This window comes from Cricetulus griseus (assembly GCF_003668045.3).
Source record: "Cricetulus griseus strain 17A/GY chromosome 1 unlocalized genomic scaffold, alternate assembly CriGri-PICRH-1.0 chr1_1, whole genome shotgun sequence".
NCBI lineage: Eukaryota > Metazoa > Chordata > Mammalia > Rodentia > Cricetidae > Cricetulus > Cricetulus griseus.
This window is the reverse complement of record NW_023276807.1, coordinates 203355914-203371542: the sequence shown is the minus strand read 5'-3', so window position 1 is coordinate 203371542 and position 15629 is coordinate 203355914.

The following is a 15629-nucleotide window of genomic DNA, read 5'->3' as shown; positions in this document are numbered from 1 at the left end:
GGTGGGAGAGCTGACTGGCCCTGAGGTCTTAAGAGCAGGAGAGCTCTCCCTGACCCTCAGCAGCTGCAACACTTGGGAGAGCAGGCCCTACACCTTGCCCGGGCAGCGCAGTAGAGAGACCTGCACGGTGAGCGACCCTGAGGACATGAAAGCAGCAGAACCAGCCCTGCCCCTTGCTCATTGCTGCATAGGATGAACTATCCGGAGGAATGGCAGAGAGCTCACCTTGGTGATGAGATGAGGGAGAGCTGGTAGGCTGACCCACCCTGCAACTGCCCAGTTCCAGAAACAGGACTATGAGTTGGCCCACCCCAACATCCACCCCAACTATGATCTGCTGGAGCAGGTGAAGGGATGTGTCCCACAGATCCAAGGCTACACAACACAGGGCAACAGCAGGATATCCAAGGTGAGCCCCAGTGAGGGCCCAGTAATGTCGGTGCAGCAGAAACCAGAGGCCTTGAACCAGAGCAATGACTCTTTGCAACAAACATTTGCAAGTAAAGATGTGTGAACAAAAAAGGTATACGAGGTAAACTATGTGACTCACTGTGTCATACCACAGCTTCCATGGTGAGAATTTTTTTCTTTTTCTTTTCTCTTTTCTCTCTCTTTTTAAAAACTTTCTTTTATATTTTATTTTATTTGTGTCGGGGGGAGGTTGCAAGGGCAGAGGGTGGATATGAAGGGAGAGGAGATGAATGGGCTCGAGATACATGCTGTGAAAGACACAAAGAATAAATAAAAGAAAGCTAAAAAGAAAGTAAGAAAACAAATGAAAGGAAAAACACACAAAAATGGGGGCAAACAATAAACCAAAAATAGCTGGGTATGGTGATTATAAGCATTTCGACAGCTGGGATAAGATGGACAGGGATGGATCCTGGCCCTCAGGAGCCAAAGAATACTGAGTGTTACAGCTTGGATGGAAAGGTATTCTGGCAATCAGGAGCCAAGGAATATGACAGATCATGGTAAGTATAGTAGCTTACAGCCCTGCTTCAGGGAGAGGCTTCCCCAGTGTATTATTTTTTGTTTGTTTGTTTTGTTTTATTTTGTTTTTTGAGACAGAGTTTCTCTGTGGCTTTTGGAGGCTGTCCTGGAAATAGCTCTTGTAGACCAGGCTGGTCTCAAATTCACAGAGATCTACCTGCCTCTGCCTCCCAAGTACTAGGATTTATTTTTTGTTTTTAGTTGGGCTCCAGTTCCCCAGAGAGCTGAGAGCTGAGTCTAAGAACTTCTCTTAGCCAGGGGAAGGTTTCCTTGGGTGAAAAGTGTTGCAGCCCTGCTCCACTCTGCTCTGGGTCGTCTCTGCTCTGGCAAAAGACGCTCTCACCCAAACCTCGTTCAAGAGATTTATTGGGAAGGAATAATCCAGGAGAGTGGCTGCCCTCTGCCAGGGTGGCAGAAGACAGCTGGGCAGTGGGAACAGCCACAAGCTGAACAGACACAAAGTTTATATAGGGACTCTTAGTGGGTGGAGTTTTTCCAGGGTGGGGATTGGTCAGATTTCAATCCTTGAGTTTAGGATGGCTAGATCTCCTGCTCAGGGATTGGTTAGTTTTCCGCACAGGTTTAGGGTCAGATTTGGCTCTGGTTTTAGGGCCAAAGTATGTTTCTTTCACTGGTTCTTTTTAGCCTTTTGGCTCTAGTTTTAGGGCCAGGGTGTATTTCTTTCACTGGCTCTGATTCCAGGGACAAAGTGTTTCTTTGGCACTGGTTTCAGGGTTGGGGTACATTTCTTTGGTTCTGGTTGCCAGGCCAAAGTGTGTTTCTTTGGCTGGCCCCCCTTTCCCTACAGTGATGCACACTTTTTTGTTTGTTTGTTTGTTTGTTTGTTTTTTCCAGGCAGGGTTTCTCTGTATTGCTTTGGAGCCTATCCTGGAACTAGCTCTTGTAGACCAGGCTGGTCTTAAACTCACAGAGATCTGCCTGCCTCTGCCTCCAGAGTGCTGGGAATAAAGGCGTGCACCACCACCATAATTCTAATCCCTCAGAGATCAGAGTTCGAGGCTAGCCTGGTCTACAGTACAAGTACCAGGACAGCCAGGTTTACACAGAGAAACCAACCCTGTCTCAAAAAACCAAAACCAACCAGCAAAACAAACAAAACCCAAACAAACAAAAACAAATTACACTGCTGTGGATATGCTAGTGTGCTTGCCTTTGGCATTGCATGCATGCTGGGCACAATAAAAAAAAAAAAAAGAAGTTCTTGCTCCCAGTGTCTACATGCATTCATCGCTAATGGACATTGGAGATGGCCACTATGAATGAGAATCTATTCTTGATAAGGGGAAGAACACAGACCTAGCATCAGGCCCCAAATTTTTGGTCACCTCCCAGGTTTTGCTCACAGGAAGCCATAGCAAACCACTTACTCTCTGTGTTTCCTCAGCTGTAAATTGGAAGTAATTAATGCCTTCTCCCCTTGCTCTGTGATGGGAGAGCCCTCTGCAAACACTCACAGAGCACAAGTGTGAGCTGTTATTAAAGTGGAAGCTTTTAATTATCAATGAAAACTGAGGGGCTACTATACTTATGTGGGTTTCCATTTCTAATTAAGAAACCAGATTAGATGTGGCAGCTCTGCTAAGCACAGCGGCACTGCCAGGCACCACGGGGAAATTCCCAAACATACCCCCCAGTCCTGGCTAGGAGGTTTCTCTCAGTTTCTTCTTTCAATTGCCAGATACTCCAGCTTTCTCCTTCCCTCCAGCACCAGCATGAGTTTGCTTAGTCTGGACAAACCATCTGGCTGGGATCTGCCTGGTTGGACCAACCATATCTCTCTGGGAAAAGCCACAGGGCAGGGTTGGTTCAGGCCTTCACCGCACTATTAACACAGTGACTCAGTATTGCCGATCTCACTGCTTTGGTGCCATAGGGAAATACCAAAGATTATATGGTACACTAAATCAAGAGCAGTAAAAAGTAATTAACTGAAAGTATCATTGACTCTTCTGGGAGGATAGTTGCACAAGCAGGAGACAGCACCCTCTTCTGGCCAGCGTCACACTTGCACAGCTGTGACAGGGATCTCCAACTCACTGGACTGATTGGCTTTTCCCTTGGGGAGCCCCATCCTGGGTTATCATAAATCTTGAATAAGTAAATTTTTTTTTTGTTTCCTTCTGCCCTTTCCTCTTTAAACAAGAAAACCCAGCCAGACGGTGGTGGCGCATGCCTTTAGTGCCAGCAATCACGAGGCAGAGGCAGGCGGATCTCTGTGAGCCTGGTCTACAAAGTGAATTCCAGGACAGGTTCCAAAGCTACACAAAGAAACCCTGTCTCAAGGGGCTGGAAAGATGTCTCAGAAGTTAAGAGCACCGACTGCTCTTCCAGAAGTCCTGAGTTCAATTCCCAGCAACCACATGGTGGCTCACAACCATCTGTTGTGAGATCTGGTGCCCTCTTCTGATGTGCAGATATACATGGAAGCAGAATGTTGTGTACATAATGAATAAATAAAATCTTTAAAAAAAAAAGAAACCCTGTCTCGAAAAACCAAACCACCCCGCCCGCACCACCCTCCCCCCCACGCCCGCATCCCCCTGCAAAAAAAAAGAAAGAAAACCCTTGATGGATAATTTAATGAATCAACGTGGATAGGTTTCCATTATTCACTTTCATACAATACCAGCCTATTGTAAACTAAAGCAATCCATTTCCTTATGATAAAAAAGAATTGTAGAGCTGGAGAGATGGCCCAGCAGTTAAGAATACTGGCTGATCTTCCAGAGAGCCTGAGTTCAATTCCAAGCACCCACATGGTTGCTCACAACTATCTATAATAGAATCTGGTGCCTTCTTCTGGCATGTAGGTGTATACATGTAGAGTACCCATACATAAAATATAAGTAAATAAAATTTAAAATAAAAAGAAATTACAACTATAGCTACATACCTTAAATTGAAACAAATGCATTCATTAAGGTGGTTTTACTGATGTTTGTTGCTATTTGCCACAGGGTCCCAAATAGCTGAGCATGACCATGAACTCCTGGTTCTCTTACCGCCTTCTCCCCAGGACCGGAAGTGTAAGCATGCCCTGCCATGCCCAGTTTTTAAGATGGAATTGTCCTTTGTGAAAAACAAAACAAACAGCAACAATCACACCCCCTGAGAGACCAAAGCCTTGGGCACTGCACACCCTACCTGCCAAGCACAAAGGAAAAGCCAGAGGGGATGCTAAAGGCTGTGAAGAGAGAAAAGATGGATCACACAAGTGATCCTCAAGGTTGTCTGCTAATCCTGCCCTCCAAAGCCAGAGTCCGAGTCTGAAAAGGCTCCTGCAAAGAAAGGAAGGAAGGTGTCTCAAGGTCAAGAGGGCAAGGTTGATGCTGGCAAGGATGGCAGTAACCCTGCCCAACATGCAGATGCTAACAGACTGGGCCCAGAGGACTGCAGGTGCTGCAGATGTCAAGCGGAATGTGTGCATTTTGAGTAAGTGCATAATTCTGGTACCTATACAGTTTTTTTTTTTTCAAATTAGATTTCATTTTGCTTTTCCCCTAAACTATGCTATGCTGTCAGCATGCAGGACACTTCCTGGTGGTATTATTTATTTATCAATTCATTCATTCATTATTTATTTATGTATTTATTTAACGTAGTTCTAGTGTTGGCTGTCTTGTAATTTCCTATGTAGACCAGGCTGGCCTTGAATTTATAGAGATCCACCTGCCTCTGCCTCCGGAGTGCTGGGATTAAAGGTGTGTGCCACCAGGCCAGGACACTTCTGCAGTTTTTTAGTGGAGAGGGAGCAGGTGCCACTAACACAATGTTTCCCAAATGGATTGGGAGGTTGGGGAAGGGGACTTTCCTTGCTAGTTTTGAGATCTTCTTAGCTCTCAGAAAGAATTTCCTGATGATGCAGCCAGCCACAGTAGCCCAAACACCTTGTGGTTTGGAAAAACTCAGATTCACTTCCGTGTCTTCCCTCAACTCCCTTAAAACCTGTTGGACTTTGTGGTGCTTTAAATAAGAATGGCCTCCATGCCAGGCAGTGGTGGTACACCTTTAATCTCAGCACTCAGGAGACACAGGCAGGTGGATATCTGTGAGTTCAAGGCCAGCCTGGTCTACAGATTGGACAGTCAAGGATACACAGCAAGACCCTGTACCCAAAAAACAAAAAACAAATGAACAACAGCAACAATAAAAGAATGGCCTCCATAGGCTCATGTATTTGAACCTTAGTCATTAGAATGGCACAATTTGAAGAAGGATTAGGATGTGTGGCTTGTTGAAGGAAATGTGTCACTGGGGGATGGGCTTTGAGGTTTCAAAAGCCCACATCAGGCCCAGTCTCTTTCTCTACCATCCGATTAGGATCAGCTCTTAGCTACTTCTCCAGCACCACACTTGCCTGCTGCCATGTTCCCTGCCATGACAATAATGGGCTAAGCATTTGAAACTGTTAGCAAGCCCTAATTAAATGCCTTTTTACAAGGCATTTATAATATATGTAATATATATATATATATATATATATTATATATATATATATATATGCGCCTTGGTCATAGCAACAGAACAGTAACTAAGACAGATCTGATTTTCTAAATCTGGTTTTGTATCAGGGGAAAGGGACCAGACCTTCAACATGACATCAATGAGAAGACTTGCCTCAGAAGAGCAGCCAATGGACCTTCAGAAGGATAACTGTTATTTGCATTTAGTTTCCTGAAAGTCAAGGTAGGCTTATAAAATGTTAAATAGCATGCTTGCTCTAAATCCGCCTTGTTCAGATCATCAAATGAGAATTTCATGGATTCATGATGTTAGTGGTCTACACATGACAGTCACTTAAAGATTGTATGTTGTAGATGTCTTCCTTGAAATGCCATCAGGAAAGCCAGCTTCAGTGAATTTGGGTAGAGTTTGGAACAACATTTAAGTCAGTACATAGACTTTGAGTCTGGCATATTGCCCTCTGTAACGAAGGTGGGCCTCATTCAATCAGTTGAAGGCTTTAGGCCCAAAGACTTTTGAGGCTTCCTGAAGCAGAATTGTCTTTGGCTTACTAATGCTGGGATGAAGCCTTATGACCAAAGCAACTTGGGGAGGACAGGGTTTACTTAGCTTATGCTTCCACATCACAGTTCATCATCAGAAGAAGTCAAGATAGTACTCAAGGAAGGCAGGAACCTGGAGCCAGGAGTTACAGGACCCACTATAAATGTGGGTTGTGTACTGATCCCAGGCCCTCTGCTAGAGCAACAAGTAACCCCTGAGCCAACTCTCCAAATACTCCTCTCTCTCTCTCTCTCTCTCTCTCTCTCTCTCTCTCTCTCTCTCTGTGTGTGTGTGTGTGTGTGTTTGTGTATCTAATTAGGGTTGCCTGCATAAGCCTGGGTTGGGACTATTTGCTTGAGCAGGGTGCTATGTCAATGGCAACCCCACTGAGGGACATGACTTCTATGCTCCCTGAAATCTAGACCAATAAATCCTAATATATATTCCCTACTAAAATTTATCATATATTGCCTATTGAGCAAAAATATCAGGAAAGGGATGGACATCTATTGGGTTCAGACAGATTCAACATGGGCTTCCAAATCTCTTTCTGTCAAGTCACATAGGAATCCTTTCTTGCAGTGGTCTACAGAGACAGGTGTGGAATGTCTTTTTGCCCATGGAAGTTTGATAAAGTCTCATTCATAGTCTAAGGCTGTTAAGCAGGGTGCTACATAGGCAATCTGCTTGGGCTTCTCATGATGAGGTCAGGTGTCTATCATGAGCCTTGATGTTTTCAGAAATCAAGCCTGACTAACTACTTTAACATAGTCATCAGTCACTAACAAAAGCCACCTCGTGGCTGCATTGTCAGCATTTGGCCAAGGCCTCACTTATGGATCCCTCAGACATGAGCAAGGTATAAGCCTGCTAATCTGCTCTTAACTCTTTTCTCACAGTCTGTATTTTCTAAGATGTCTATAATTAACTTTATCTATTAACTTTATAGTCATAGAGGAGCTGTTAATATAAAAGCATCCAGAGTTAATAATTCTCTTTTTAGTTACCCGATGATGTTTTATAATCTTGGCACATTTCCTTGCAGTCAGCATAGCTGCTTCGAAGCATCCCACAGACACCCATTGGTTTTTTTTTCTCCTTTGGGGAACTGTAAACTCAAGTACGTGAGACCCAGGAGGAAGCCTTCAACATCTAGTGCAGCTTCTCCATTTTACAGAAGAGGAAATGAGAACTTGAAATTGCTGTCCAATTGCTTTTGTTGCTGTTGCTGGTGTGTGTGTGTGTGTGTGTGTGTGTGTGTGTGTGTGTGTGTGTGTGTGTGTGTGTATACACGTGGCTTTTTAAGACGGTGTCTCCAACCAGGCGTTGGTGGTGCACGCCTTTAATCCCAGCACTCTGGAGGCAGAGGCATGTATCTCTGTGAGTTCGAGGCCAGCCTGGTCTCCAGAGCGAGTGCCAGGATAGGCTCCAAAGCTACACAGAGAAACCCTGTCTCGAAAAACCAAAAGGAAAAAAAAAAAAAAAAAGATGGTGTCTCAGTACATAGCCTTGATTGGCCTCAAACTCACAGAGATCTGCCTATCTCTGCCTCCTGAGTGCTGGGATTAAAATTGTGCGCTTGGCTTGTTCAGCTGTTTTTGAATGTCTTTCCCATGGGCAGAGTGATGGTCGGTATTAACTGTCAACTTGACAGTATCTAGAATAGTAAGAGTCAAGTGTCGAGCATATCTGCAAAGAATTGTCTCAACTAGATTAACCAAAGCGGGAAGGCCCTCAGTAAATGTGGGCCCCACCATTCCATGGTCCGGGATATGCTAGTGTAATGCTCTGCACGAAAAGGAGAGGGGAGCTGAGGACCAGCTTTATCATTTCTGCCTCTTGACATTAGATCAAAATGCCTCACCTTCCTGCCTCCATGCCTTCTTCATTGTGATGGACCACGTCGCCTCCAACTGTGAGCCAAAAGGTCCTTCCTGTCTGCCTCCATTCCTTCCTTCCTCCTCCTGTCTTCTTTTTCCAAGACAGGGTTTCTCTGTGTAGCCCTGGCTGTCCTAGAATTTGCTCTGTAGACCAGGCTGGTGTCAAAATCAGAGATCTACCTGCCTCTGCCTCCTAAGTGCTGAGATTAAAGGGGTGTGCCTACTACCACCCATCTTAAGTCCTTCCTTCTTTAAGCTGATTCTTGTCAGTTTTTAATTTTTTTTTTATGCATATGGGTGTCAGTTCCCTGGAACTGGAGTCACAGACAGCAGTGAGCTGCCATGTGGGTGCTGGGAATTGAACCCAGGTTCTCTGGAAGAGTAGTGAGTGCTCTTAACCGCTGAGCCATCACCTCTCCAGTTCCCCAGTTTTTAATTTTTTTTTAAAATTTATTCATTCATGTATTTTATGTATATGTGTTCTGTCTTCACACTCACCAGAAGAGGGAGTCAGATCCCTTTACAGATGGTTGTGAACCACCATGTGGATGCTGGGAATTGAACTTAGGACCTCTGGAATAACAGTCAAGTGTTCCTAACTATTGAGCCATTTTCCAGCCTCCAAGTTTTTAAATTTTACAAGTATTTTATTTTATGTGTATGAGTGTTTTGCCTACATGTATGCTTGTGCACCATATGTTTGCCTGGTGCCTGCAGAAGTCAGAAAAGAGCATTGGATCCCCTGAAACTGGAGTTACAGCTGGTTGTGAGCCACTATTTGGATTCTGGGAACTGAATCCAGGTCCTCTGTAAGAGCAGCAGGTGTTCTTAACCACTGAGCCATCTCTCCACCACTCTTCCCTCTCCTTTTTGAGACAGGGCTTCATATTTTCTACGCTGGTCTGAAACTTCTGATTTTCCTGCCTCCACCTTCTTGTTCTTTTGAGAGGGTTTCACTGTGTATCCCTGGCTGTCCTGGATCTTGCTCTGTAGATCTGCCCACTTCTGCTTTCTGAGTGTTGGGATTAGAGGCGTACCACCACATCTGGCAGACTGACTATATTTTTCATTGTAGTTTTGATATTAGAGTTTAAGGTCTAAAGATTTTTGTTTTCTTCTGGATGTTTTATTTTTAGGTTATGTAGTCCAGTTTTAGTCTCAATAAGTATCAAGTGTGGATCAAAATTATTATTTTGTCCATAGGCATCTAGCATTTTAACATTATTAAAGACTGCCCTTCTGGGTGTGCTGGAGCGTTTCTGTAATCATGGAGTCAGGAGAATCTGGGGTTCTAGTCTGAGACTGGCTTAGCTGCACAATTGTACTTGTGTATGAATTTGTGCATGCAAGTGCATCAGGGAGGCCACAAGTGGGTGTCAGATGTCTTAGAGATAGAATTACAGTGGTTGTGAGAAAATCCAGGGGAGGGGGTGCTGGGAACCAAATTCAGGTCCTATGCAAAACAGTCCTGGTTGTTAACTATCAAGGTATCCCTCTGGCCTTTCTGTTTTTCTTTTCTTTTTGTTTTTTTTTTTTTTTTGTTTTTTCCTGTTTTTCTTAAAAGTCTTCCTACATATCCCTGGCTTGCTGACCAGTCTGGCCTTGAAAGGATGACCCCCCCCCCCCCCACCTACTGAGTGCTGGGATCAACAGGCCTGGGCCACTACATTCCCTTTTTTGTTGCCCTTCCCCCCTTCTTTCACCTTTATTGTCATGGTATCACTGTGTCCTGTCCTGGAAGTCACAATCCTCTTGGCTTCAGCCTTTGAAGTACTGGCCCACAGATAAGAACTGGACTACTACTCTTCCCAGCTTCAGATGGTTAGCACTCTAGTTGGCCTGAGACTGTGGGATGAGTAGTTCCTGTGTATTTCCTAAACCCAGCAGGAAGGGAGTGTGGCCGCTTTCAGGTTAGTTGTTGACTCTATGGGGATATCTCATGGAGAGCGGTACCCAACAAGCCAGTCTCTGGTCTGTGCCGAATGTCCCCCATCAAGGCAGAGTGGCTCCTGTAGACTTGGTTCTTCTTTGGACAGAGCATTTACCTGCCCATCACATCTCCCTAAAACACACATGAGAACCTGTGCTTCCTGTCTATTCCTTCTATTCAACAGGGCATGGATTTGAATCAGAAAATACAGACTAAACAGCTTAAGGTGTTCCCGTCCTGAGACAAGTTTTTCTGAAGGGTCCACCCTGAATCTCATTTCTGTGCATGTGAGGCCTTGATGGGAACGTGTTAAAAAATCTCAGAGGCTGTTTGACTCATTAGAGCCATGAACAGCAGCTGAGCAATCGAGGCTCGTAAGTTGAGTGAGTTTCCTGTATCAGTGGCGTCACACATGCAAGAGGCTCTGTTCTCACTTATATCCTTGGCTAGACTCTTAACACTCTACAAGCCTGAGACAGAAACATCCTCCAGGCCTCAGGATAAGCTCACATATAAGCTGCCATTCACTGGGTTATTCGGCTCACTAACTCATAACTCCATGTAGTTAGGTATTTGCTGCAACCTGCGTTTTATAGCAGAACAAATGAAGGTAGTAACGGGCTAAGTGACTCATTCAATGTCATTATCTAGTTAGCAGGGAGACCAGGGCTTGTACAAAAACAAGATGGAGAATCCGGGCTTTATTCCTGGTTTTCCTTCACTTACCTTAACAGCAGAATGAAAAATATCATCCCATTGTTTCCTGTGTTCAAGGGGCTACATCCAGTCTCTGACTCGTTTATGTTCTTTCTCAAGAACATGTTTTGGTGGGTGTTAGTGGACATCAGGCTAAGTGAATCACTGGGGAGAAGAACCTGTATGCTTATATTCTTAAAATCAACTGGGTTTTTGTTTTTGTTTTATGTTTTTTTCAAAACAGAGTTTGCAGCCTGTCCTAGAACTCACTCTGTAGACCAGGCTGGCCTAGAATTTACAGAGATTGGCCTGCCTCTGCCTCCTGAGTGCCAGGATTAAAGGCATTCACCACCACCGCCTGGCTAAAATCAACTGTTTTCTAAAGCAATTAACTTATTTTTTTTTAAAGACAGGGTTTCTCTGTGTAGCTCTGGTTGCTCTGGAACTTGCTCTGTAGACCAGGCTGGCCTGATTCCCAGACATCCACCTGCCTCTTCTGGTACTACAGGTGTGCACCACCACTGTCTGGCTAAAGCAATTAACTTAAAAGAACAATGCTAGGAACAGCCACATGCTACTGCTGCCTGCTCAACAATCAGTCACCACTGAAGTTGTTTGCCTTTCTCAGCTTAAGAGAAACTGAGGCTTTGTGGTGTGACTGAGAGACAGGCCCTGGCTGTGTAATCCAGGCTGGCTTTGAATTTACAATCCCCCTAAGTGCTGGGATTACAGATATTCACAGATTCTTTTTGAAATGAAGTGTTTAGGTTCCATATGCTTTAGATTTATTATTTATGTGTAGGTGTGACGGTGTGAATATATGCCACATAACCCCACTGCCTGCAGATGCCAGAAGAGGACATCAGGTCCACCGGAGCTGACGTTACAGGTTGTGAGTTGCCTGGCATGTGCTGGGAACTCAATTTGGATCCTTTGGAAGAGTGGACAAGTGCTTTTAACTGTTGAGTCCTCATCTCTGCACCCTCCACGTGCTTTTTAAAACCGTGTGTGCCAGCTATACACACATAAGAGCACCACACTGAATTGAATGTGTGGTTACGCACAGCCCTGACCCCTCGATGGCGAATCATACCAAAGCCTATGAAGTCCTCCAAATACTTCTCAACTGCAACTTCTTCTCCCACTGCTAATGCTAGCCTGTAAGGGACTTTTCCTGATGAATCGGTGTGGTTTCTGTGCACTATTCATGAAAGGCACTGGCAGCCAATGGGTAGCCAAGCTTGGAGGATTTTGAGGTGCCACGTTGCATGCAAACTGACATCACTGAGCTGCTTCTAACATCACAGCTATGTGCAGTCTGCATGGTGAGAACAGATGCCATTCATTACATGGAGGTTTGTGTGAAGAATTAACCATTCTGGAATGTTCTATGAGCAACTGTGACAGTAAGCCTAAAACAAAGCCAGTCTGCTTCCCACAGTGTACAAGCACATTGCCACATAACGGTGAGACGGTTGTGGCAGTGATGGGAATACAGCTCTGACAGCCTGAGGACTACACCAGTGTGACAACAGTGTGACATTGGATTCTTCCTGATTCTCCGCAGGCTCTGGAGTTCAAAAGGATGCCTCATCTAATACTCCAACCAGCAGGCATTTCTGAAGCAGTTTAACGGGCCTTGCTGTGTTTTCCCTGCCACCCAGGGTCCTGTGGAGTGCCTCTCCTCTTCCAATCACTCTCAGGGCTGGGCCATATTTGTGTGTAGCAGCCACCCAGAGCCAAGAAATGTGGACATTGTTCCAGGATATAGTTTGCATGTAGAAAAGAAAATTTGCATTAACTTGTGAGAAACAGCCACACAACTGAGAACACAAGGTGCTTTTGAGGGACAGACACCCAGTGAAATTAGAACCTCCCTCCCATCCCTGGTTTCAAGCCACCCTTCTCTATATAGCTTGTCTATCATAACATGTATGGTTTCCAATTCTGCTTCTGACCCGGAATATACTCTACTTGCCAAGGGGAGTTTCTGAGAATGTGGCTGCAAAGTATGACTTGGATGTTTCTCTTCAGTTTTATAGGCAGAACGAACAGTATCTGAAGTTTAGTTTTTACGCTAATAAATGTGCTGGGTTGGAGGGGCACTTTTTCTTCCAAGGTGAACATGAAACAATCTACATTGGTTGTGGAGAGAGAGAGAGAGAGAGAGAGAGAGAGAGAGAGAGAGAGAGAGAAACAGAGAGAGAGAGAAACAGAGAGAGAGAGAGAAACAGAGAAGCAGAGACAGAGAGAATGCAAGACTGAATGTGTGCATGCTATAATTAGGAAAATCCTGAAACTAATTCTTTTTCTTTAAACAGGACACCAGGATACTTGCCGCTGCACATAGAGGGACAGTCCTTTAATCCCAGCACTCAGGAAGCAGAGGCAGGGGGATCTCTGTGAGTTTGAGGCCAGCCTGGTTTACAAAGTGAGTTCCAGGACATCCAGGGCTACATAGTGAGACCCTAGCATGAAAAAACAAACAAACAAACAAACAAAAAACAAAATCCAAAACAACCAAAACCCCAAAAACCAAATAGAATACTTTTCTCCCTAGTACTGAGACTTGAAGCCAGGGCCTCACACATGTGAACTACAGCCCCAGCCAAAGGAAGATGCTTTTGAGAACACAAAGCAGAGGCAGAGGGTGGAATTAATAATTATGATTAATTACTCCTAACAGACATGTATGATCACTTCCTAATAGTGCAAGTTTAATGTTTGCTAGGTATGTACATTTTAACAAGCACAATCTAATTTTATCTAATATGACATGCAGCATATTAGATATCCATTACTTTGGTTATTCTAACACAGCAAGTTGATCTCTGGCTTGAGGGAAGGATATTGCACCTCTTCCTTCTCCGTCCCGTGGACACTGTCTTATGAATACGGTAAAGAGCACAGGAAGTGGCCAACTGCCCCACATCACCCCACAGCTCAAAGCTTGAAATACTCAGCCCATCCTCAGCAGCTGTGCAATTTGCTGAATCAAAAACAGCTGCCTTCCGGAACCTGTCCAATCTGTATTACAGATGCACCAGAGGAAGACATTTGTCTCTACCTCATTGGCAAGAAACCGCATCTGAGGCCCCTTCAGGAAAGTCCAAGTCCTGATAACTGATCATATATTTGAACTTTCCTATTTTAGCTTCTGGTACAGATCTCCTGGGGACATCTGAGAAGGAATGCAGGTATTGACTGAATTTAGCACTCAATGTGTCATCCATCTTTAATTAGCGTGTCTTGCAAGGGCAAATTTAAAGGAAAAGCCATAGGTCCATATGGCAGAACTGCCTTCGACAGTCTAGTTCCCACCCACTCAGCCGCTAGCTGCTGCCACGCCTTCTTCTGTCCAGCCACTTGGTAACCTTTGGCCTAGCCATTACCACAGCTGGATACCCATTGTGCTTCTCAGAACTGGTAATGCTGGGTGTGGGTGGCTCACGCCTTTAATTCCAGCATTTGGGAGTTTGAGGCCAGTCTGGTCTACAGAGTGAGTTCCAGGACAACCTCCAAAGCAATACAGAGAAACCCTGTCTCAAAAAAAAAAAAAAAAAAGAAAAAGAAAAGAAAAAAGAACAAAACAAAAACAAGGAACTGGTGAGTACAGACTGGATTGGAACTAGTGGGTCTGTCCCGCCTTTTGCCTTTCATAAGCTGGTCAACACCGCAATACCTTTGAGCATTATTTGCCTATGCAAACACAATTTTAGTTCTAAATCAGCATTTGAAGCACTGTAACTCACTATGCACTTTAAAAACCAGGCAGAAAAGGAATGTGTGTAAGATTTGCTACCTAACATTCACTAAATACTAGATGGACTTGACTTCCTAGGGAGTTCTGCAAGAAGACAGCACTAGGCAGCCACAGAACACAAACTCTTCTTCAGAAAAAACATCCTTCTAGGACACAATCTTTAAAGACTCATGCGCAGGACTTTAATCCCGACCCCACAACATAGGGTCTATGAGAGCTCTACCATTGATCAGCCTTACTTTTCTCATCTATAAAATGGAGAATAAGAACTTTTGTCTTCATCTATGGTGCTAAGTGGGATCCTGCAAGTAAACTGCAGAGAGGGCATTTCTCTTCCAAGGTGTTACGATGACAACAGGTATGAACAGCAGACAGAGGGCAAGCAAGAGCAAGAAGTATGAGAGGAGGAAGTTCCACTGACTCTGGCTTCATCTCAAAATGATGGAGCTGAGCCTTTCCCCAGAAAAGTGTCCCCAGAGCTTTGGTATCTATACAGGGAAAACTAAGAGGACAAAACCAAGACAGGCAAAGATCTAGTTAGACTGGCCATGAAGGAACCATATGAAAGTGTAGTGCATAGCAGAGTGTGGCATAGCCCAGTGGACAGGCTGTCTCACTGGAAGGACAGCTGACTCCATCAATGAGGGAGCCTTGCGGCCTTACCTAACTTATTTTATTTTTAAGATTTTACTTATTTATTATTCTGCTTCCATGTATATATGCAAACCAGAAGAGGGTACCAGATCTCATAAAGAATGGTTGTGACCCACCATGTGGTTGCTAGGAATTGAACTCAGGACCTCTGGAAGAGCAGTGTTCTTAACCTCTGAGCCATCTCTCCAGCCACCTAACTTCTTTTAAACTTGGCTTCTTAGTTCTAAAGGGCAGCTTCCCCCTTCTTTTAACCATTTATTTATTTTTTATGCATATGGATATTTTGCCTGCATGTTGTGAGCTGCTATGTGGGTGCTGGGAACTGAACCAGGTCATTCAAATGGGAAGTCAGGGCTCTTAATTGCTGAGCCATCTCCAACCCCAAGAAGCTACCTTTTAAAACTACCTTAAACCATTTAATAACTTAAATTTTGGAATGTTTTATTTTCATGTGCATGCATTCATATGTGTGTCATGATGCACACATAGATGTCAGAGGCCATTACCTTCCACCTTCAGTCTCTTGCGTCTCCATGTTGCTGTGTGGCCCAGGGTGGGTGGCCCACAAGTTTCCAGGAATCCTTCTGCATCCAGTAGGTTCGATGAGAGTACAGAACATGCATTACCATACTGCCTTTATAGGCCCTAGGGAATCCAATCCAGATCCTCCTCATGCTTGGTAAGT